The 25,045-nt window shown below is 43.9% G+C and overlaps 1 protein-coding gene across 2 annotated transcripts in view; it reads right to left on the reverse strand.

Moving 5' to 3' along the window:
- kcnh2b (potassium voltage-gated channel, subfamily H (eag-related), member 2b) overlaps positions 1–25,045 on the reverse strand; it is a 292,842-nt gene that overhangs the window by 164,718 nt on the left and 103,079 nt on the right. The gene's annotated exons all lie outside the window — the stretch shown is intronic.

A 25,045-nucleotide genomic window follows, 5' to 3' on the forward strand; every position in this document is an offset into this window, starting at 1 on the left:
CCTCCTGTGACACACAACACTGTGAGGAGATAAAGCAGAAGCTCTGTGAGGCAGACAGACACTCTAGAAGTTCTTCTTTCTTTCTGATTGCCAGATCACGGCCACGCAATGACACCGACTGAAACCATGTCAGTCAAACAGTAGACACAGATTCTATTGTACGAATGATAATATACTCTGCCTTGGGGAAAAGGAGATCTGGCTCCTTGCAGTTTGACCTTGCTTTGGTTTGAAGTCATGTCTACCCAACCAATCATTTATATAATGTGTGACTGTGTGTTTAGAGCTGAATGTTTTGGAGGAGGTATTTGGTTGATGCTTGACTCTTCCATTGAAGTGGTGATGTGTGAAAACATTTTGACAGTTTGAAAGAGGATAGGAAGCTGTCTCAGCAGCTGGAATATAGAAACAGGGAGAGATAGAGAGAGAGACAGGGGAGTGAACAACTGTAATGAGGGGGGAGAGAGGGCAAGAGAAAAGGTTGAAGGAAAATAATCAATTCGATCATTCAGCTAAATGTCAAAGCAGAAGTGAAAGTGGATAGATGCATTAAAGTTCAGAGGCAGGATTTAACTACACACAACAGGTAATTCAGAACCATGGACAGGGACTGCTGCATAGTTTTGAATGGTTCCTGGCTGCAGGAGGAAGTGGGGCTAGCGCATATATGGGCAAAGAATGGAAAGGAAACCATCTTGGGTATATCTTAAAACCTGTTGGGGATGGGGGCGCTGTTTAGACTATTTATGCTAATTTGGTAATTTTTGAAACGGCTTCCCACAAAATCCTTGATCCTACAATATGCATATTATTATTATTATTGGATAGAAAACAGTCTATAGTTTCTATAGGAGTTGAAATTTTGTCTCTAAGTGGAACAGAGCCCATTCTACAGCAATTTCCCTGACATGGATTCAGATTTCAGAAATGTTGGCCACTGTTCTGAAGTCAGTTAAAAAGGCACTGATATTGCTATGACTGTACGGACACTTCTTACGTCTTCCCCTGGATGCCTTTACGTGACGACGATTCCAATGGGGTCGATTGCGCGTTCACAGGCCCTATAAATCAAAAAACCCTGTAGCTAGTCACTCTTTTGGAGCTGCGTCATGCGCCTGGAGGACACCGACCCTCTCCTGTTCCAAGCGTTAGTTTAGCCTGTTATATTTCTCCGGTCATCTTTTCACTCGTTATAGGAGTTAAAAACATCATAAAGTAGTTAATTTAAAGCGTTTTATAGCAATTTATATCCGTTTAGTGCGATTTTGGGACATTTATTTCTTTAACGCTGTGAATAGGTGGGCACGCTTTCAGTTCATCCCGAACGCAGTTGGCATTTCCACATGGCAAGAGGACAGCTTTCCACCAAAAGACGATTCCTCCCAAGAAAGGATCCTTTGCCCAAGATACTGATGGAAGAACAGCTCAAGGTAGGACATTTTTATTATGATAAATCGTGTTTCTGTCGAAACATTTTAGTGGCTTAGGACGCCATGTTTTTTGACGTAGCTTCGCTTGGCGCAAACTGTATTGAAAAGTAAGGATAAATTAAAAAATGTAATACCGCAATTGTATTAAGAATTAAATTGTCTATCAATCCCTGTCCACCCTATATTTTTTAGTCACGTTTATGAGTATTTATGTATAAGAGTAGATCACTGTCAAAGTGGCGCAAGGACATTTTCTGACCAGCTTGTCTACATTTCACATTGTCTAACCATGATTTTGGTGGCTAAATATAAACATTTTCGATCAAACTGTATATGCATGTTGTAATGTGATGTTACAGGAGTGTCATCGGAAGAATTCTGAGAAGGTTAGTGAAAAAATTAATATCTTTTGGCGATGTTGACTTTTATCGCTCACTTTGGCTAGAATCAATGCTGGGCTGCTATGTGCTATGTGCTATGCTAATATAACGATTTATTGTGTTTTCGCTGTAAGACACTTAGAAAATCTGAAATATTGTCTGTATTCACAGGATCTGTGTCTTTCGATTCGTGTATGCTGTGTATTTTTACGAAATGTTTGATGATTAGTAAGTAGGTAAACACGTTGCTCTAAGTAGTTTTTCTATTCCATTTGTGACGGTGGGTGCAATTGTAACCTATGCCATCTACCTGAAATATGCACTTTTTTCTAACAAAACCTATCCCATACCATAAATATGTTATCAGACTGTCATCTAATGAGTTTTTTTGTTGGTTAGGGGCTATAAATATCTTAGTTTAGCCGAATTGGTGATGGCTACTGGTGTTGGTGGACAAATAAAAGATGGTGGATTATGCTAATGTGTTTTTAGGTAATAGATGTACATCTTTACATATTGTGTCTTCCCTGTAAAACATTTTAAAAATCGGACATGTTGACTGGATTCACAAGATCTGTGTCTTTCATTAGCTGTATTGGACTTCACTGTGTGAAAGTTAAATATTTAAAAAAAATATTTTTTTTGAATTTCGCGGCACTGGTTTTTCAGTGGGGGGGGGGGGGGGGGGGGGGGGGGGGTGCCGCTAGCGCCACGCTGATCCTAGACAGGTTAACGGTCTAAAGTCTTCTCCTTTCCTTGTCTGTTATGTCAGTCAAAGATGATGTATATACTGACAAGATAGTGGACTGACCGGTCTAACAATGGGAATTAATGTCTGCAAATACTGAAGGCAGGCAGGAGGAGACGGGATCAGCCGGAAACATTGTAGCCAAAGGGAGGGCAGATACGCATGTGAACAACAGGCACAACTCCGATATAAAATGTTTTCAGGCAAAGTTGCCGGGAATGCAACATGCGTCCACTTATACTGAACAAAAATATTGTAACAGGTACGCTGGGAGTCGGGAAGCAAGTTCAGGGAGTGACTTTTAATAACACAAGGCACAAAACAAGAAACACGAGTAGCGTACAGACATGAAACTGTCACACCCTGATCTGTTTCACCAGTCCTTGTGATTGTCTCCACCCCCCTCCAGGTGTCGCCCATCTTCCCCATTATCCCCTGTGTATTTATACCTCTGTTCTCTGTTTGTCCGTTGCCAGTTCGACTTGTTTGTCAAGTCAACCAGCATTTTTGTTTTCAGCTCCTGCTTTCCAAGTCTCTCTTTTTCTCGCCCTCCTGGTTTTGACCCTTGCCTGTCCTGACTCTGAGCCCTGTACCTTTGCCCCACCTCTGGATTGTTGACCTCTGCCTACCCTGACCCTGAGCCTGCCTGCCGTCTGGTACCATTGATCCACCTCTGGTTTACTGACCCCTGCCTGTCCTGTCCTGTCTATTGCCTGCCCCTGTTAGAATATTAAACCATTGTCAATTCGACGTGTCTGCATCTGGGTCTTACCTTGATTCCTGATAGAAACAACGAAACAGAAACAATTACGCCTCAGGAAAGAACCAAAGAGAGTGACATATATTGGGAAGGTACGGTCCCGAGGACCAGGAATGGGCCAGTTGCTTCTGCCGAGGTGCGGGAGCCTGACGAGCCGGCCGAGGCGCCGGATCCTGACGAGTCGGCCGAGGCGCGGGAGCCTGCCGAGCCAACCGAGTCTTGTGAACCTGACGAGCATGGAAGCCCACACAACACCATACACGTGGTCTGTGGTTGCGAGGCTGGTTGGACGCACTGCCAAATTCTCTAAAACAATGTTGGAGGTGACTTATGGTAGAGAAATGAACATGACATTCTCTTGCAACAGCACTGGTGAACATTCCTGCAGTCAGCATGCCAATTGCACACTCCCTCAAAACTTGAGATATCTATGGCATTGTGTTGTGTGACAAAACTGCACATTTTAGAGTGACCTTTTATTGTCTCCAGCACAAGGTGCAACTGTGTAATGATCATGCTGTTTAATCATATTCTTGATATGCCACACCTGCCAGATGGATGGCTTATATTGGCAAAAGACATATGCTCACTAACAGGGATGTAAACTCTACTGTAAGTCGCTCTGGATAAGAGCGTCTGCTAAATGACTAAAATGTAAATGTAAATGTAAACAAATTTCTGCACAACATTTGAGAGAAATAAGCTTTTTGTGCATATAGAACATTTTGTGGGTCTTTTATTTCGGCTCATGAAACATGGAACCAAAACTTTACATCTTGCGTTTATATTTTGTTCAATTTATTAATTTCTCATGACCTGTATGTTCAGTACCAGATGTCCTTTTCAGCTTATTCCCAAACCTGACTTGACAACATGGAAGGATCTATTTGGCCAATACAAGAATATGGAAGAAAACATGCTGGTTTGCAGCACAATGGATTCCCAATTTTTTTTTCTTTTTTCTGTGCTCTCCTCCCCTGAATCTCTCCCTCCTTTCTCTCTCTTTCTCCCACACACCCTTGTTAGTCCTAGGGTGGTGGGAGGACACTACAGAGTTCTAGAATCCACCCAACACCAATCGTCATGGCTTCTTCTTATCGTTGTTTATTGACGGCTAGTCCTGATAAGTGGATGGGAGCCCCCTGAACATATTGAATAATTAATATAGATAGAGCTAGCAGGTCTTCCAATTACCTCTCCTTCCCAACAACACTGCATGACTCACTTATGATTTATACGCCACCAGGGTATTTGGTTTGGCGAACTGAATATGATTAAGTCTCCTCGCAACTAATAACGCTTGAATGTGATATCTGATATTCAAACAGACAGCACATGTTCACTGGCCTTGTAGTCTTTTAGACACATGGCGTTGTGTCTATGGGTACATAGAGATTATTTATCTAGGCTCAATCGTGTCTCAAACAACTCCACAAAGGGACATGGAGGCTAGTGTATCTGGGATCTGGTTACATCCTTGCATGAAGTGCACACGCGCAGTCACACACACACACACACACACACACACACACACACACACACACACACACACACACACACACACACACACACACACACACACACACACACACACACACACACACACACACACACACACACACCATGAGGTACAGAAAGGTACACACATGTATTTTCCCCAAACTGTCTACATATCTGTCTATTATTCCCAAACCCTCACGGTCACCCAGTCAGAACGGGTGTAGTGATGAGGATAGAGGTGCACTCCTGTCTGTCTGTCTGTCTGTCTGTCTGTCTGTCTGTCTGTCTGTCTGTCTGTCTGCCCGTCTATCTGTCTGTTTTTCTGACTGTCTGTCTGCCTGCCTGTCTTTCTGCCTGTCTGTTTGCCTGGCTGCTGGTCTATCTGCCCGTCTGCCTGTCTGTCTTTCTTTCTGCCTGTCTGTTTGTGGAAACACTGGTAATGAGAACCTTAACATTATGACGATATGGAATATTAGTCAGCTCAAGTGCCCATTTGACTCCATGAAAAACAAGAGACCGGCACGTCTTTCCGTGCAATCTAAGCATCTGCTACACAATCGTACATAACATCACTACTTCTGGGATCACGACCAAACAGACAAGCAAATTAGACAGCTGTCTTTTAAATTACTATGAAAAGCACAGTAAAGTTTTACAACAGCAAAACCAACTGGGAGCCTCTGGATGTGAATCTTTCAGGAGGGATGAAGTATTAACGAGCGAGAGAGAGAGACAGACAGAGAGACAGAGAGAGCGAGAGAGAGAGACATTACATTAACAACACCACAAACGCCCCCCCTAAAATCGCATTGCATGCCACCACAACCTCCACACAATCACATTACACTGTACACAACAACAGTACAATACAATCCACCCTCCAGCACAACATTACAGCTGTACATACAACCCCTCCTCTCCAGCCATACAGACAGCCCTCCTGAACCCCCATACCTCCTGAAACATCTCCACACTGTTGATCATTTTATAAAACAAAAATTCAACTAAGATGCTCAGAGACCACCCTTTGAACAATAATGTTGAGTCCATTGACCCCAGGCTCGGAGAGTTAAAAGTTAGTACGTCCTCCAAACACTCATACCTGCAGTCACTTGTAATGTATGGAAACGGTGGTGGCCCCTTCTCCTGAGGCTGCTTGAGCAACCCCTCACTGGCTCCATCAGCTCCTCCTGGACCTCCTCCATGCCTCTTTCCAGCAACCTAAAAGAGTGCCAACTCTTGGTGGGTTTTCCCGACAAGAAAAAATCTGCTAACTTGCGCTGTAGGTCCGCAAGCAGAACGCCCGGGGCGATTAAGAATGGCCAATTTATGCCATAGGGAGGAAGCCACCAAGTTGTTGATGATCAGCAACCTCCCTCTGTATGACACTTGGGAGAGGAGCTACCTCCACTTTGTCAGCTTCGACAACACTGCTTGTGACACTCCTTCCCAGTTCTTCCTAACCTCCGAGCCCAGATACAGCCCAAGCATCTTTAGCTCCTCATATCCCCACTGCAACCCCCCTGGAAGCTGCAGAGGTGCCCTGTCCCCCACATAACAGAGCCTCACTCATGCCCCAGTTTACATCAGCCGAAGATTCCCCCTCGTACACCCTCAAACTATTCTCCACGGCCCGTAGGTTCTGCTCATCCCTAACCATCACTGAGACATCATCAGTGTATGCTGGCACTGCTATGCCTGTCCCAAACCCTAGGCCTGGTTCACATACTCCCTATAGCCTCCTGCATAGCAGGCCCAGAAGGGGCTCAATAACAAGAATGTATAGCTTCCCCAAGAGAGGGCCTCCCTGGTGAATGCCCCGCCCTACCCAGTCTGGCCTACAGCGCCATCCACCCATCTTGACCATACATTATGCCCCGGCATACAACATTTTAACACAGGCCACAAAATTCGCCCCACAACCAAAACAAGACAACACATTGAACAGACATTCATGGTCCACCCTTTCAAATGCTTTCTCCTGGTTCAAGGAAACCAGTCCAAAGTTCACATTTGAAAGCCTTGAAAGGTCCAGCATGTCCCTGATTATGAACAGATTGTCTGTGATTGAGCATCCTGTACATAGTAAGTTTGGTCCTTGGAAAATACCTTGTCCACACAGAGCCATGCCACAGGCTTCCAGTTCTTTAATGTCACTCAAGTCCACTTTTTTGCACAGAGTCAAAGCCACTTAGCGGCAGCTCCCCCACTCCAACTAACTCACGCAACACGCAAAACAAGACTTGTTCAATGATTCCCCTGAACTTTTTAGAAAAATCCACAGGCAGACCGTCAGGGGCCATCTCAGAGACGGTAGCTGAGAGTTTGTGAAAGGCCAGGGAAATGTCAATTTCATTTCTCTGTGATAGAGTTTGGGAAGGTCTGTGAGCAAAACCTGAGAACACAGGATCAGAGAGTTCTTCACTATACAAATCAGAGAAGAACTCCAAAGCCTGCTCCCCCAATAGAAAATGCATGCTCATCAGACAAACATAAACAATGGATTTTCTTGGTTTTCCCAACCAAAATAAGAAAGAGGTGGGAGAGTCCATCTCTCTCAAAATGGAAAATCTAGCTCTTACAAGTACTAATTTTGCTTTGACCTGAAAAGAATATACCATAGGTCCCTGTGTAGTTTGCAGCCCCACCCTATCTTGACCCACCAGCTCATCCTCCACCTCCACCATCCTCCACCTATGCTACACTCAAGCTTCCCCAGTACTTTCCTGGACTCTGAAGAGGAAAAAACTATATCCTGCTGACAGAAAACCCTAATCTGGGCTTTCCCTATGTCCCACCACTAACTGAGAGACTCAAACTCCCCTTTATGCTGTCCCCACCTCTCCCAAAAGCCTTAGAAGCTTAAAACCTCTCTAGGGTATGTGGGACGGTAGTGTCTCACCTCGTCAACAGCCAGTAAAACTGCAGGGCACCAAATTCAAAACAACATGGGAACAACAAATCCCATAATTAAAATTCCTCAAACATACATGTATTTTACACCATTTTAAAGATACACTTGTTGTAAATCCAGCCACAGTGTCCGATTTCAAATAGGCTTTACGACGAAAGCAAACCAAACGATTATGTTAGGTGAGTGCCTATTCACAGAAAAACACAGCCATTTTTCAGCCAAAGAGAGGAGTCACAAAAAGCAGAAATAGAGATAAAATTAATCACTATCCTTTGATGATCTTCATCAGATGACACTCATAGGACTTCATATTACACAACACATGTATGTTTTGTTCGGTAAAGTTCATATTTATATCCAAAAATCGCAGTTTACATTAGCCCGTTATGTTCAGTAGTTCCAAAATATCCGGTGATTTTGCAGAGAGCCACATCAAGTTACAGAAATAGTCATCATAAATGTTGATGAAAATACAAGTGTTATACATGGAATTTTAGATCCACTTCTCCTTAATGCAACCGCTGTGTCAGATTTCAAAAAAACTTTACGGAAAAAGCAAACCATGCAATAATCTGAGTACGGCGCTCAGACGACAAATCAACCCAAAGAGATATCCGCCATGTTGGAGTCAACATAAGTCAGAAATAGCATTATAAACATTCACTTAACTTTGATGATCTTCATCAGAATGCACTCCCAGGAATCCCAATTCTACAATAAATGTTTGTTTTGTTCGATAATGTCCATAATTTATGTCCAAATTCCTCCTTGTTGTTTGCGCGTTCAGTACACAATCTAAACTCACGACGCGCGTGCAAGTCCAGTGGAAAGTACGGACGAAAAGTCAAAAAAGTTCCGTTACAGTCCGTAGAAACATGTCAAACGATGTATAGAATCAATCTTTAGGATGTTTTTAACATAAATCATCAATAATGTTCCAACCGGAGAATTCCTTTGTCTTCAGAAATGCGATGGAATGTAGCTAACTCTCACATGAACGCGCATGGTCAGCGCATGGTCAGCTCGTGGCACTCTGAGAGAGACCTTACTCAATCTCCTCTCATTCGCCCCCACTTCACAGTAGAAGCATCAAACAAGGTTCTAAAGACTGTTGACATCTAGTGGAAGCCTTAGGAAGTGGAACATGACCCCATTTCCACTGTATCTTGGATAAGTAAAGAGTTGAAAACCTACAAACCTCAGATTTCCCACTTCCTGGTTGGATTTTTTCTCTGGTTTTTGCCTGCCATATGAGTTCTGTTATACTCACAGACATCATTCAAACAGTTTTATAAACTTCAGAGTGTTTTCTATCCAAATCTACTAATAATATGCATATCCTAGGATCTGGGCCTGAGTAGCAGGCAGTTTACTCTGGGCACGCTTTTCATCCGGACCTGAAAATACTGCCCCCTACCCCAAAGTGGCATCTTGTAAGAGCTTTATATAGAATTTCCAATAGGACGCCTGCCGGGGCCCTGGTGAAACAGAGAACTGAGCCATGGCAATATGATGGTCTGAAACCCAACTGGGAGAATGGAGGCACTCAATATCCTATTGTTCTGATTCTTGAATGTATAGATACAATCCAAACTAGTTGCGCTCACCCTACCCCCAACCACCTTCAGCCATGTATACTGCTTTGAGGTGGGATACTTACTTCTCAATTTTTCCACTAGATGGAACTGATTCAGAACATCACTCAACACTCCTACTGAGCCCAAATGAAGCTCCTCACTATTCCTATCTTTAGTAAAGTCAATGGTGCAGTTCCAATCCCCCCCAACACAAGCACCTCATCCAGTGCTAAGTGTGTGAGCTCCTGCCTCAGACACCCAAACAGGAGCCCCCTCTCCCCCCCTGTACTAGGTGCATACATTGTTCCATTGTGAATTTCTGTACTTTGCTGGAAAAATCTATAAAAATGCAAAGTATAAAAAATACACGTTTTCCGATGACACAACGGTGGTAGGTCTGATCACCGAAGATGATGAGAAAGCCTACAGGGAGGTCAGAGACCTGACAGTGTGGTGGTGCCAGGACAACACCCTCTCCCTCATTGTCAGCAAGACAAAGGAGCTGACGTTGAGCTTCAAGTTCCTTGGTGTCCACATCGCTATGGACCTATCATGGTCCAAACACCCCAACACAATCGGGAAGAGGTCACAACAAAGCCTCTGCCCCTTTAGGAGGCTGAAAAGATTTGGCATGGGCCCTCAGATCCTCAAAAAGTTATACAGCTGCACGATTGAAAGCATCCTGACTGGCTGCATTACCGCTTGGTATGGCAACTTCTCGGCATACAACCGCAAGGCGCTACAGAGGGTAATGCGCACGGCCCAGTACATCACCGGGGCCAAGATCCCTGACATCCAGGCCTTAAAAATGTACTCCAGCCACCCAAGTCATAGTCTGTTCTCTCTGCTACCGCACGGCAAGCGGTACCGGAGCGCCAAGTCTGAGACCAAAAGGCTTCTGAACAGCTTCTACCACGGCATGGCAAGCGGTACCGGAACGCCAAGTCTGAGACCAAAAGGCTCCTGAACAGCTTCTACCACAAAGCCATACGACTGCTGAACAGTTAATCAAATGGCTACCCGGACATTCTGCTTTTCACCCTCTACCTACATGTACATACTGTAGTACTTCAATCAATCACCTAACCAAACCTACATGTACACATTTACAGAAACCCACAGGCTGCACACCACCACTTGGCCCAGCTCTACTCTCCTTTCCATCGGTAGCCCCTCCAGTAGCCTGCCCCGCAGCAGAGCTAACCCCAGCCTCTGTCCCCTACATCCCAGCCCCCACTGCCGGCTGGTTGCGCTTGTCTGCACTAGCACTATTTTCCTCTCTCGGGGCCTTGTGTGGGCATGCAAACTTCTTGTGACGTAAGTCCCCAGACTCAAAACTATCTGTGCAAGAAAACCATGCATACCACCCCTCCACATACTTAACCTTGAAGTGTCCATTTAGCTGCTGTTCTGCATAGTTAAGAAATATAAACACTTGCCTATGAAAGGAGACAACTTGTTTACCAGATTCACCTTGGCACACAGCCGAGGGCACACAAAAACCACTTGCAGACTTACCAAAATGAACCAAATCCTTGCGGATCTGGAAAAGAACCGCCATGGAAAATACAATTTGGAAAAACCAAAGAAAGAGAGAGAGAGAGAGAGAGAGAGAGAGAGAGAGAGAGAGAGAGATGTGGAGAAAGAGAGAGATGGAAAGTGAGAAAGAGATGGAGAGCGAGAAAGAGATGGAGAGAGTGAGTGCAATGGGCAGAGAAAGAGAGAGAATGAGGGAGAGAGAGAGAAAGAGAGATGAAGAGAGATGAAAGAGAGAGATATGGAGAGAGATGGGAAGAGAGAGAGAGAGTGATGGAGATAGAGAGAGATGACAGGTAGTATGGTTAGTAAAGGGCAGTGGGGAAGGGAGAGCAATAGGGCCTAGTAAGAATGGAGGTGTGAATTGTTATTTTCTCCCAAACTTATTCCACATTATTTTGATCAGCACTTTTCAACCCAATTAGCAGATGAGAGAATAAAACCTGTACGGCTGTTTCCACAGCACCTTGAGAGAGGATTACCTTCCTTTCCGTACCACGCAGAAAGTTTCACAACGCCACTGCATTTTAACAGCCACCACTTCCCCGATTTAACAAGTTCAACGTGACCTGAGGGCTAAAGGCACGCTAATAGTCTGCCAATAGCCAGGGGTCCTAGGAGAGGGAGAAGTCTGGATCAATACATTTACAGATCCCATTTATCGACCATCGGTTTGAGCTTGGGCTAAAATATCCTGGAGCTACCATACTAATGGGGGCTATGGGCCAATCGGATCTGGGAGGACCCCTGGGGGAACCAGGCTAGCTTAGCTTGACTGTTCCAATCGCAGTGGAAATCCAAAGAAAGACCAAGAACTGCAGTGGGGTGAGGGGAGGGTATGGGCAAATACAGGCTGGTTCCACACCAGCCAGGTACTACACGAAAGCAATATAACAATATAGCAATATATATAACACCATTTGCCTTTTAACAAGGGAATTTGAAATAGCAGAAAAGAGGTGAGGTGCGGCGTTACATCTAACGGGTCCAGCATTGATGTGGAGAGCTCATCAGGTCTGGCTATCGAGCTGCAGGCCACGTGAAATAAACTTTTTAGCGCCACGCAGGGAGGCAGGGACAATGGCTCCTCCATCATGACCAATAACTGTACTGCTCTATCCAGCAGCATACCAGCCTGCATCCCACTGCTGGCTTGCATCTGAAGCTAAGCAAGGTCAATCATAGTTGGTCCCTGGATGGAAGACCAGATGCTGCTGGAAGTGGTGTCAGAGGGCCAGTAGGGAGCCCTCTTTCCTCTGGTCTAAGGAGATCCCAGGGTAGTGAAAGGGATATTGCCCTGCGTAGGGTTTTCTATCTTTCGGATGGGATGTTAAACGGGTGTCCTGACTCTCTGTGGTCATAGAAAATCTCATGGCACTTATTGTAGGGGTGTTAACCCTGGTGCCATGGCTAAATTCCCAACCTGGCCCCATTCCAACATGGCCACCTAATAATCCCCCTTCATTAATATTACTCTCACAGTGACAAGCCAAGGCACTCTTCTCAGTTTAATAAGATGCCATTTTGGAACTGGCGTTACAAATCCATTTTTGGCTTGTTGTACTGAGGGCTTGGCCTACTGTCATGTTTAGATAGTGTTTCTCTAGCTCTTGGTTGAATGTGTTTTGTTAAGTAAAGTATCTGTCTTTCTGGTTTGTTTTGCTATTGACTGCCATGCTACCCCAACGTCCAATACCCAATATACAATATCAAACGTTCGGTTTGTGAAATGTAATGGTGTGTGTCTCTGGTTATGCAAATCCTTACATAAACACTTTGATTAGTAGAAACCCATTAAATTAGACCTTATTTTCATCAGTAGACTTCAGTACATTAGTGGCCTGGAATGGACTGCATTTTCCAGTAATAGTGTCAAGTGCAACAGCGTTTTTTTCTAGGTAGATCAATTAGCTACAAAACATGGATTCCAGTGTTTTTCACCAGCTTTGTAGCTGCGTTGGGGGAAAATAACTATAAATAATTGATGTGATGTTCGCTGTGTCCTCGTCAATGTTGCAACTTGGTGCCTGTGTGTGTGTGTGTGTGTGTGTGTGTGTGTGTGTGTGTGTGTGTGTGTGTGTGTGTGTGTGTGTGTGTGTGTGTGTGTGTGTGTGTGTGTGTGTGTGTGTGTGTGTGTGTGTGTGTGTGTGTGTGTGTGTGTGTGTGTGTGTGTGCGTGCGACTATGTGCATGCATGTGAGTGTGTCTGTCTCTTTCATCATTAACATTGTTGATGAGAATACATCACACTAGGCTTCTGTAACGGCTTGCCTGTGCATCTTCGCTTAAAAACATGTACCAAGGGCGCGTTAATGGATGAATCATCCAACGCTTCCACTTTCAAAGAAGCTATTGTCTGTCCAACATTCACTAGCTAGCCGCAAAAAAAGATGACATTCTTCAAAGAAAATTCCAGGAAAAAAAGTCCTCGTTATATCTCTTTCCTGTAGTACTTTGAAGAACACGAGGCAATGGGCAGCCTGGATGTGTTGAACACCTGTTCATGTTATATAGCTCTCTTCAGGAACACCTCTAAACCAACACTCTATATGAAACCTGGTTTGAGTGGCTATTCATTGAGCACCATGGGCGTCTGAACTGAAGCGCGTCTGAATGCTCACAGAGAACAAACTGCACAGAATGAATGCACCTCTATCTAAGAACCACTTGTCACAATGCATTTCATTTGGAGCAATGGAGACAATTCATAAAAACATGGTGAAATGACATGCTTAACGTGGGAAAAATGCAGTTAGGGCCCTGAGTATTTTCTGACCATGTGACCAGTTCAGGAAATACTCTGGGCCCTAGTTGTACAGTAGTACACTATATAATGTGCTGCCATGGAGGGGGATAGAAATCGATGACCCATCCTCAGAAACCCTAGGAGACATGCTTGGTTTACAGCTGTGTGCTTTAAGTGCTGCATTAATCTTTTAGGATGCTATTCCATCAGTCAGTCTGTGAAGATCAAAAGACCTCCCTCCCTCCCTCTCCCCCTTCCTCTGTTCACCCTTGCCACTAAATACCACATAATTTTGAGATGAAAGAGGCTATATCAGCCGAGGAGTATCGCTGGTGTTCCATCAGGATCCTATTATGTCTTAAGAGGATATAAGCAAACATCCCAAAAAACTTACAAGTCTTACAAGTAGATGGTACTATAGAGGAATAAAAGCTATTGTTTTCCACACCAAATCTGTCAACTTATGTTATTCCGTCCATTCCCTTTGAAATTCACTAACATCCAATTATCTTGGGAAGATTTGAGAGTTAATTTATATATAGGCTGCTAGAAGAGAGGCTTGTGGGACTGCTCTATGTTAACTCGTTCTATAGTCAGTTCAATGCTGGGGTCGCCAAGACTCTACAAGGCACAGATTTAGACACAACTTCGGTGTCAGGTTGCGGCTATTACAGTGGAACGCAGTACCTCATTCCAGCAAAGGACAGACTGACAAACAGGTGGACAGCAGGACTTTGATTTTTGCCATTCTTTCCACAGGGTAATTACTCTGGAGGGGTTGCGGGCAAATGGAAATGTCAAAAATAGGCCAGGGGAGAAAAGTCACCGAACGTTATTCCCTTTCCCAACTAGGGCTGTTACGGTGACCATATTACTGCCACACTGGCAGTCACGAGTCATGACCACAGTCAAATTCCATGTGACTGTTGAGTCGCGGTAACTAGGCTTCTCCAAAACTGCGCTCTGATGCCGCTGATGGTCATTAGTAGCCTACCAAACTTGCTCTGCCTCAAATTAGCTAGGAATGGGCATTGGTTATGTGCGGTTACATTTTTAATGGGTCGGCTACACTGTTTGTAAAGCGGATTAATGTGCTTCATTTGAACAATTTAGTAATAAATATAGCAGCACGAAAAAGCTGGGATTCTCTTTTAAATAGTGGCCAGTTTTCACACCAGTTTGCACAATGACTGGGTTTATAAGAACACATTTTACTAGGCTCTGTAGGCTATGGGCTCTCCAACCCTGTTCCAGGGGTCTTGGGCCTATAGCAGTGTTTCCCAAACTCAGTCCTCAGGAACCCAAGGGGTGCACGTTTTGGTTTTTGTCCTAACCAGCTGAAAAAATGTAATGACCACCACAGCCCTATTCCAAACACCATCCCATCAGAGGCTTTGCCTTGAATCGATGACCCCAGTCACATCCTCTATTCCCCCAGCTCTGCTCCGATGCCATTACACCGAGGTGTATCAGAAACCTGGCATTATGAATGGAGTGTGTCCAGGTATTATTAACTAAACAGGATGGCTATTGAGCTCGGGTAGCAGCCATATTAAAGCCAGGGCCTATGTAATTAATCAGCGAGAGGCCGGTGGAGGCCAAGCTTATCTGTCTGCCTTTCACTGACCCAAATCCAGACGTGCAGAACCAAGCCGAGCCAAAACTAGACCAACAGAAGGCTACTGAATAGAACTATGGGGATTTATATCTCCTGTGAACAACCAATTACAGTTGTAGACTGTGGACTGAGTCAATACTGTAGCTGGAGACACCAGATCTACAGACATAGTTACAGTGAGCTTTGGGAGAGTTACATCATCATTACATGTAGACAAGGCTGCAGGGATCTCAGATTTTGTATGCAACTAGTGTTGGCTATGTCTTGATTTTAGGGCTGTCCCCGACAAAAAAATTATCGGTCAACCTAGAGTCGTCTGTTCTTTCGACCAATCGATTGGTCCAAATTTTAAAACGTGTATTTTTTCCTACATAGACAACCCTATGTGTTTTAATAAAATCAACCATATGTAGGCTACTGAGATTGGCTGATGCTTAAACACACTGTGATTAAATAATGAAGACACACAAATGACTCAAGGGAGCCAGAGATCAAGATAGCCTACCCAGAAGGGGGAAAAAACCTGTTCCCGATCCTCTTCCTCCCGCTGCTGCTGGCCTTCGCAGATTCTGCTGTTACACTCCTGCTGTTAGGCAGGCTACACCAGGGGTCAGCAACCTTTTCCATTTAGAGATCCAATTATCTTACCTTTCTACAGATCTGCATGCCAGTTCTGATTTTTATATGCACATTTTTGTGGAATAGTTTCATTTAATTTATAATAAAGTCTTTGTATCTCAAAATCATTATCATGTGGTTAATCACAATTCTAAAAGTAACTTCTATTGCCATTGCCAACTATGCAAAAATAGCCTACATAAAGCCAACAAATAAAAACATTGCAGCCTGCAGGTAGAAAATATCCTGATAAAAATAAACATGGCCTATCTGCAAGGAACTTGAAATATTGTATCAACTATTAACTTGGGTCCTGCCTGAAGCTAGCACTAGCCAACCTGCAACATTGTATAAAATATTCTGGAACCTCAGAGTTTCCGCTGAAAGGAGCTCCAGACAGACATAGCTGTAGGCTATTTGCGCAAGGGATAAGAAGTAATCAGGCAGGCCTATTTTATGACGTTTCCACCGGATCAAAACATTATATTTTTCCCCCTTTCACGCTGAGTGGTTATCGAAAGAGAGCTGGAAAGATTTTTCAAAAAGGCTATGTTGAGGAACTATTGTCATTCTCAATGGATGTACAACAGACTTTGTTTACTTGCTGCTTGTGGTGAATAAAAAGTACTTTGAGAAGTTCCACAGTGGTGAGTTAACACAATCATAAATACTATTAGATCCCCAAACGGGCACATTTACAGCACATTCTTAAAGTATTCAGACCCCTTGACTTTATCCACATTTTGTTACGTTACAGCCTTATTTTAAAATTGATTAAATAGTTATTTTTCCTCCTCACTCTACACACAATACCCTAAAATGACAAAGCAAAAACAACTTTTTAGAAATATTTGCATATGTATATATATATATAAAAATAAAAAAATGAAATATAATATTTACATAAGTATTCAAACACACATACTCAGTACTTTGTTGAAGCACATTTGGCAGTGATTACAGCCTCGAGTCTTCTTCGGTTTGATGCTACAGTACAACATTGGCATACCTGTATATGGAGAGTTTCTCACATTCTTCTCTGCAGATCCTCTCAAGCTCTGTCAGGTTGGATGGGGAGCGTAGCTGCACAGGTATTTTCAGGTCTCTCAAGAGATGTTTGATCAGGTTAAAGTCCAGGCTCTGGCTGGGCCACACAAGGACATTCAGAGACTTGTCCCAAAGCCACTCCTGCCTTATTTTGGCTGTGTGCTTAGGGTTGTTGTCCTGTTGGAAGGTGAACCTTTTCCCCAATCTTAGGTCCTCAGCGCTCTGGAGCAGGTTTTCAACAAGGATCTCTCTGTACTTTTCATCTTTCCCTTGATCCTGACTAGTCTCCCAGTCCTTGCCGCTGAAAAACATAGCATGATGCTGCCACCACCATGCCTCACCGTAGGGATGGTGCCAGGTTTCCTCCAGACGTTACGCTTGGCATTCAGGCCAAAGAGTTCAATCATGTTTTCATCAGACCAGAGAATCTTGTTTCTCATGGTCTGAAAGTCCTTTGGCAAACTCCAAGCGGGTTGTCATGTGCCTTTTACTGAGGAGTGGCTTCCATCTGGCCTGATTGGTGGAGTGCTGCAGAGATGGTTGTCCTTCTGGAAGGTTCTCCCATCTCCACAGAGGAACTCTGGAGCTCTGTCAGGGTGACCATCAGGCTTTTAGTCACCTCCCTGACCAAGGCACTTCTCCACCGATTGCTCAGTTTGGCCGGCCGGCCAGCTCTAGGAAGAGTCTTGGTGGTTCCAAACTTCTTGCATTTAAGAATGATTGAGGCCACTGTGTTCTTGGGGACCTTCAATGTTGCAGAAATGTTTTGGTATCCTTCCCCAGATCTGTGCCTCGACACAATCATGACTCGGAGCTCTATGGACAATTCCTTCGACCTCATGGCTTGGTTTTTGCTCTGACATGCACTGTCAACTGTGGGACCTAATATTTACAGGTGTTTGCCTTTCCAAATCATGTCCAGTAAATTGAATTTACAACAGGTGGACTCCAATCAAGTTGTAGAAACATCACAAGGATGATCAATGAAACCAGGATGCACCTGAGGTCAATTTCGAATCTCATAGCAAAGGGTCTGAATACTTACACTACCGGTCAAAAGTTTGTGGTCACTTTGAAATGTCCTTGTTTTTGAAAGAAATAACATCAAATTGATCCAAAAAACAGTGTATACATTATTAATGTTGTAAATGACTATTGTAGCTGAAAACGGCAGATTTTTTATAGAATATCTACATAGGCGTACAAATCAATTCAAATCAAATTGTATTAGTCACCGAATGAGCCGAATACAACAGGTGTAGACCGTACAGTGAAATGCTTACTTACGAGCTCCTAACTAACAATGCAGTTAAAAAAAATACGGATAAGAATAATAAATAAAAGTAACAAGTAATTATAGAGCAGCAGTAAAATAACAATAGTGAGAGTCAATGTGCGGTGGCACCGGTTAGTTGAGGTAATATGTACATGTATGTAGAGTTATTAAAGTGACTATGCATAGATGATAACAACAGAGAGTAGCAGCAGTGTAAAAGACGGGGAGAGGGGGGGCAATGCAAATAGTCTGGGTAGCCATTTGATTAGATGTTCAGGAGTCTTATGGCTTGGGGGTAGAAGCTGTTAAGAAGCCTCTTGGACCTAGACTTGGCGCTCCGGTACCGCTTGCCGTGCGGTAGCAGAGAGAACAGTCTATGACTAGGGTGGCTGGAGTCTTTGACAAATTGTAGGGCCTTCCTCTGACACCGCCTGGTATAGAGGTCCTGGATGGCAGGAAGCTTGGCCCTAGTGATGTACTGGGCCATACGCACTACCCTCTTTAGTGCCTTGCAGTCGGAGGCCGAGCAGTTGCCATACCAGGCAGTGATGCCACCAGTCAGGATGCTCTCGATGGTGCAGCTGTAGAACCTTTTGAGGATCTGAGGACCCATGCCAAATCTTTTCGGTCTCCTGAGGGGGAATAAGTTTTGTCGTGCCCACTTCATGACTGTCTTGGTGTGCTTGGACTATGTTAGTTTGTTGGTGATGTGGACACCGAGGAACTTGAAGTTCTCAATCTGCTCCACTGCGGACCCGTCGATGTGAATGGGGGCGTGCTCTGTCCTCTTTTTCATGTAGTCCAATCATCTCCTTTGCCTTGAAAACGTTGAGGGAGAGGTTGTTGTCCTGGCACCACATGGCCAGGTCTCTGACCTCCTACCACTGTTGGATGGTATGATGGTGTTGGAGTCATGTCTGGCCATGCAGTCATGAGTGAACAGAGAGTACAGGATGGGACTGAGCATGCACCCCTGAGGGGCCCCCGTGTTGAGGATCAGCGTGGCGGATGTGTTGTTACCTACCCTTACCACCTACCCTTACCACCTGGGTGCGGCCCGTCAGGAAGTCCAGGATTCAGTTACAGAGGGAGGTGTTTAGTCCCAGGGTCCCTAGCTTATTGATGAGCTTTGAGGGCACTATGGTGTTGAACGCGGAGCTGTAGTCAATGAATAGCATTCTCACATAGGTGTTCCTTTTGTCCAGGTGGGAAAGGGCAGTGTGGAGTGCAATAGAGGTAGCATAATCTGTGGATCTGTTGGGATGGTATGCAAATTGGAGTGGGTTTAGTGTTTCTGGTATACTGGTGTTGATGTGAGCCATGACCAGCCTTTCAAAGCACCTCATGGCTACAGACATGAGTGCTACGGGTCTGTAGTCATGTAGGCAGGTTACCTTAGTGTTCTTGGGCACAGGGACTATGGTGGTTGCTTGAAACATGTCGGTATTACAGACTCAGACAGGGAGAGGTTGAAAATGTCAGTGAAGACACTTGCCAGTTGGTCAGCGCATGCTCGCAGTCTGGCCCTGCGGCCTTGTGAATGTTGACCTGTTTAAAGGTCTTACACACATCGGCTGCGGAGAGCGTGATCACACAGTCTTCTGGAACAGCTGGTGCTCTCATGCAGGTTTCAGTCTTATTTGCCTCAAAGCGAGCATAGAAGTAGTTTAGCTCGTCTGGTAGGCTCGTGTCACTGGGCAGTGACATGCCCTTATAAGGGCCCGACAAAACCTTTTCCCCCTCAGGAGACTGAAAAGATTTGTCATGGGTCCCCAGATCCTCAAAAGGTTCTACAACTGCACCGTCCAGAACATCCTGACTGGTTACATCACTGCCTGGTATGGCAACTGCTCGGCATCTGACCGTAAGGCACTACAGAGGGTAGTGCGAATGGCCCAGTCGATCACTGGGGCCAAGCTTCCTTCCATCCAGGACCTATATAATAGGCGGTGTCCAAGGAAAGCCCATAAAATTGTCAGAGACTGCAGTCACCCAAGTTATAGACTGTTCTCTCTGCTCCCGCACGGCAAGCGGTACCGGAGTACCCAGTCTCGGACCAAAAGGCTCCTCAACATGTTCTACCCCCAAGCCATAAGACTGCTGAACAATTAATAAAATCGCCACCAGACTATTTACATTGACCCCCCCCCCCTCCCCCCTTTTGTACACTGCTGCTACTTACTGTTTAGTATCTATGTATAGTCACTTGACCTCTACCTACAAGTACAAATTACCTCAACTAACCTGTACCCCCGCAGACTGACTCGGTACCGGTGCCCGCTGTATATAGCCTCGTTATTGTTATTCTTATTGTGTTACTTTTTATTATTATTTTTACTTTAGTCTGCTTGGTAAATATTTTCTTAACTCTTATTGAACTGCACTGTTGCTTAAGGGCTTGTAAGTAAGCATTTCATGGTAAGGTCTACACTTGTTGTATTTGGCGCATGTGACAAATAAAGTTTGATTTGATTTGATTGTGCGGTCCGCAAACAACGTATCCGCTCCGACAATGAGAATGGTAAAAGACTGTAATAATAATATATTGATGCATTGACATAAATTACAGTAACCAAACAAATATTGTAGAAGAGAAATTATGGGAATTTATGGGAAATGTACTGCTGGGGATACTGGTGTGCCATCCCCGCAGCCTCCAAAATGGAATAGCCCACTCAGTAAGGTGTGAATCAGACAGGTGCCACATGTACCATAAAAATACATATATTTTAGACTGCTTGACTAAAAAAATCTTGGTTTACCAACAGCCTATTGACCAAACAATCGACCAGTCGACTAAATGAGGTCAACCCTACTTCATTTAAGGTTTTGTTCTGTCCATAAACACACACGTGTTTGGAGTACTTTCATTTTTTTTTATTGGGAAAGCTCACCAAGGCTACCTTTAATCATACCCTATGTTTAATTTCAATCGACAGTTGGCAGCAAGGCTTTTTCTGGCCCTGCTCCCAACATGCTGGCAGGAAAACAAAACTGTATAGAAATGAGCTGTTCTGGAGTTGACTTATTCGTTGGTCGTTCCGTGACATCATCGCTCGACCCTCAGCTGACCTTTTGGTTAATTTACAACAACAATGTCCATTATCGTCAATTGAACAACCGGCTGCTGGCTCGGTCCCAGAGACACTGGCCCCATCTGTCCAGTCAATAATGAATCAATGCAGGAAATTTGAGTGGTAATTGAAAACATTCAACGGTTTACATTAGCAGATAGGCCAGGGGATGGAAAAGGAGAGGTCGAGGAGAGAAGAGAGCAAGGGAAGAGACCATGAGAAACTGGAGGGAGCGTGAAAGAGGTCTACCTCCTATTGAGCTCATCAGTGTTCTTTCTGTAAAAGTAAGAAAGAGAGCGAAGGAAGAAAAGAGAAAAAGGAAATGAAGGGGTGCACCTCCCACTGAGATCTGGCTTTGTGTGTGATTGTGTGTGTGTGTGTGTGTGTGTGTGTGTGTGTGTGTGTGTGTGTGTGTGTGTGTGTGTGTGTGTGTGTGTGTGTGTGTGTGTGTGTGTGTGTGTGTGTGTGTGTGTGTGTGTGTGTGTGTGTGTGTGTGTGTGTGTGTGTGTGTGTGTGTGTGGCATAGGGGTGAGAAACAGGCAGACAGGGAGAATGTGTGTGTGAGAAAGGGAGGTAGAGATAGAGGCAGAGTGAACAAATGAATCTGACATAAATAACAGTCAATTAAATAATTAAATACTCTTAATGGCCCCGATCATGGCGCCTCCTAATTATAACTGCCGCAAGCATTAACAGATGTTGGCCCTCCGAGCCAAAAGACAACGACACGATTAATGTCCGGTCCCGCCCCTCGTATCTGCAACACCATATCCGTGGGAGACAGAAGTCAAGGAAACAGTGTCTCACACTGGCACTGTATTAGTACTAGGACTGTTACAGTGACCGTATTACCGCCACACCGGCAGTCACGAGTTATGACCGCAGCCAAATGACACGTGACCGTGACGGTAACTAGGCTTGTTCAAAACTGTGCTCTGATTCCACTGATGGTCATTAGTAGCCTACCAAACTTGCTAATGGCCTGGTACTCAGGGCTCTATTGTCCCTTTAATCACTCTGACATCAATGCAAATGAAATCGAAATGCAAATGCAAATGCAAATGCAAGCGAAATAGGATCACTTGTTGCTCAGCGAAAGCCAGCTCCTTATAGCTGCTTGATGCATTGAATGAAATACGTTTTCCTACAGGGGTTGTCCTTTAAAAGTTGCAGCATACAGCAGCACAGCTTGCATGGTGCCGCAGAATTCTATGGCACGTTATTTAAGTGTCAGCCATTGTAACCATTAAAGCTAGGCAGTGCTAGTTTGACCACCAGAGGGCATCTTTGAGAAGGATTTGATAGCCTTCAATAGTGGCTGTACTGGAGAATTTTTTTTTCGTAAGAACATAGTATATGGGACTGATTTTAAAAATGTTGCTTAATTAATTGTATTAATATCATGGTGTTTCTATTCCAAGAAAAACGAAAAACCCTCAGGGTTTCCGCTAATATGGCGCTGTACAACATGATGGTCAGGAGTAGGCTACAGTACTAAGAGCATAACATTTCCACACCCTAATTGTATAATTGTAGCCTAACCAATACCCAAACGGAGATTCAGTGATAATAAAAATCTCATTGATCTAACAAGACCAGTCCCCATGCTTGTCTCAGAGCAGAGCGAAACAATGCTAAAATAGTTCACCACAGCGGGTAAGCTATTGCTTCAAATCCTATTGCTACTAACTTCAATATGCTCTTTAAATAAATAAGACCTACACCACTTTTAACAACATATTACTCAACACTAGTGTCATGACGTGGCCCTTTCTGGGTATAGATCGTGGCATCTCTCTCTCTCTCTCAACACTAGTGAGACTCATGTTGCCTACGGTAGGCCAACAGTATATCGTGACCGCCAATAATTACATATGGGTCTCCCGGTGGCAGCCAGCATGGGTATCTGTAGCAACGCATTTTGTGTCTTAGACCACTGCGCCAATCGGGAGGAAAAAGGTATTTGTCCTGCTAATAGCCCATCATGGACTATTATAAATCTGTACATGTTGTCCAGGTCAGGATAACTAAAACATTTCTTTATTAAAGACAATCAGAAAGAATGTTGGTACTTATTTATTTTGATCCAAAGCCATGAATGAGTGAGTCACTCAGCTTTATGTAGGTGCCAGCCTATATGACCGTGCCATCAACTTGATAATATATAGCAATATTTTGGAGATTATTTTGTTTTCAAAAAAACGAAAGTGAGCGATTGTAATCTGAATAAAGACCTAAATAATATTTGTAAAGGCCAAAACATTTATTTATGTTTTTAGAGGGAGAGAAATGCTGGGCCAATTGTGCTCCGCTCTATGGGACTCCCAATCACGGTCGGATGTGATACATAATAATAATAATAATACCTTTTGTTGTATTATTTGTTTAGTCTTTTCTGGTGGATTAAACTGAAATTGCAACCAATCACGGCCGGTTGTGATACAGCCAACTTAACTAAGAAATACATTTGATGATAGAGTTCTCCCCCTACCCTCCTTCTAGGCAAGTCTATTGTCCAGATACCTGCTAATAGCCATATTGGCGCTGTATAACATGACCGTGTGTGTTTAAAAGAGTATTATCCAGTAAGAAATAATTTATTTACCTTCATTAGATAACTTTGTTCCAATATTTCTGTAATTCAGTGATATTCATTATCATAGTAATTTGTTATGGATTAATATCTAAATATCTGCATTTTGAAAGAGTATTTTTATCATTATTATTTTAACGAAAGCATAAAGATGCGGATGAAGAAATACAGTACTGTACAGTATATGCGTTTAAATTTGGATAATAAAGCATTTAAAGCATTTTGAAGATATAAGCCACCTGCATTTGTTTATTAGGCTACTGTGCAGTCTGACAAGTAAACATAGCCTACAGTACATACTGTAGTAAACATGGGAAAGTGCCTAATTCCTTACATAAGGGAGAGCAGGCCATGTCCAGACTTTCTCGGTGACCTCAAGTACTCATTAACTCTGTCTTTAATGCCATTTTCTGGTTGCATCAGTCACTGGTAAGCCACATGTGCCTAGGGATCCATCCCAGTTGGTATTCTGTGCCTACTCGTGGTATCTCTCTTTGGTTACACATCCTTGGAATAGCAGAACACCAGGTTCCAGAGTTCCAGAGCTCACAGAGCTCACCTGGCATGGATTATGACTCCATCTCATTCCTCGCCCTCTTCAACGCGTCCTTCTCCGCCTGACTCTATGCCAATGCCGCCTGACTCTGGACCAATGCATCAGCTGTCGCCTATATCGCTGCCCTCATATAATGTTTCTCTTTCTGCTGGTCTGCCTTCAATGACTCGATCTCAGTCTTCAAAGTTTGAATCTGATCCATGCGCACCTTCATCAGATGAGCAGAATGGTACCGCCCTGAGCACCCATCGATTACAGTGGCCTATGATAGAAACAGTAGATCAATTGACAATTAAAAGTGACTCCAACACACAAATGCTGTATACACATTTTAAGAATCAAGCAAAACTAATGGCTTTCTTGGCAACCATGCGTTTTTTGGTGCGGCCCGTTGTCCAGCCCTTTATCCACTGATCTCCAAGGATGATTGTTGGCATGGTTGTATGCTCTGCAAAAACACATTCACATTTTTAGAACACAATAATTTGAATTTTTGTATTTTTTATTTAACCTTTATTTAATTATCGAGTTTATTACACAGTATGTTTACACATTGAGAGGCTATATAATTATTTTTTTTCAAGAAAATGGACTGACATTTTTTGGTTTTGGTGATCCTCTCAGCTCCGGCTTATTTTCAAGTCCTCGTGGTTACGGTCCCAACCCCACCATA

The sequence above is a fragment of the Salvelinus fontinalis genome, chromosome 7, assembly GCF_029448725.1.
Source record: "Salvelinus fontinalis isolate EN_2023a chromosome 7, ASM2944872v1, whole genome shotgun sequence".
NCBI classification, from domain to species: Eukaryota; Metazoa; Chordata; class Actinopteri; order Salmoniformes; family Salmonidae; genus Salvelinus; species Salvelinus fontinalis.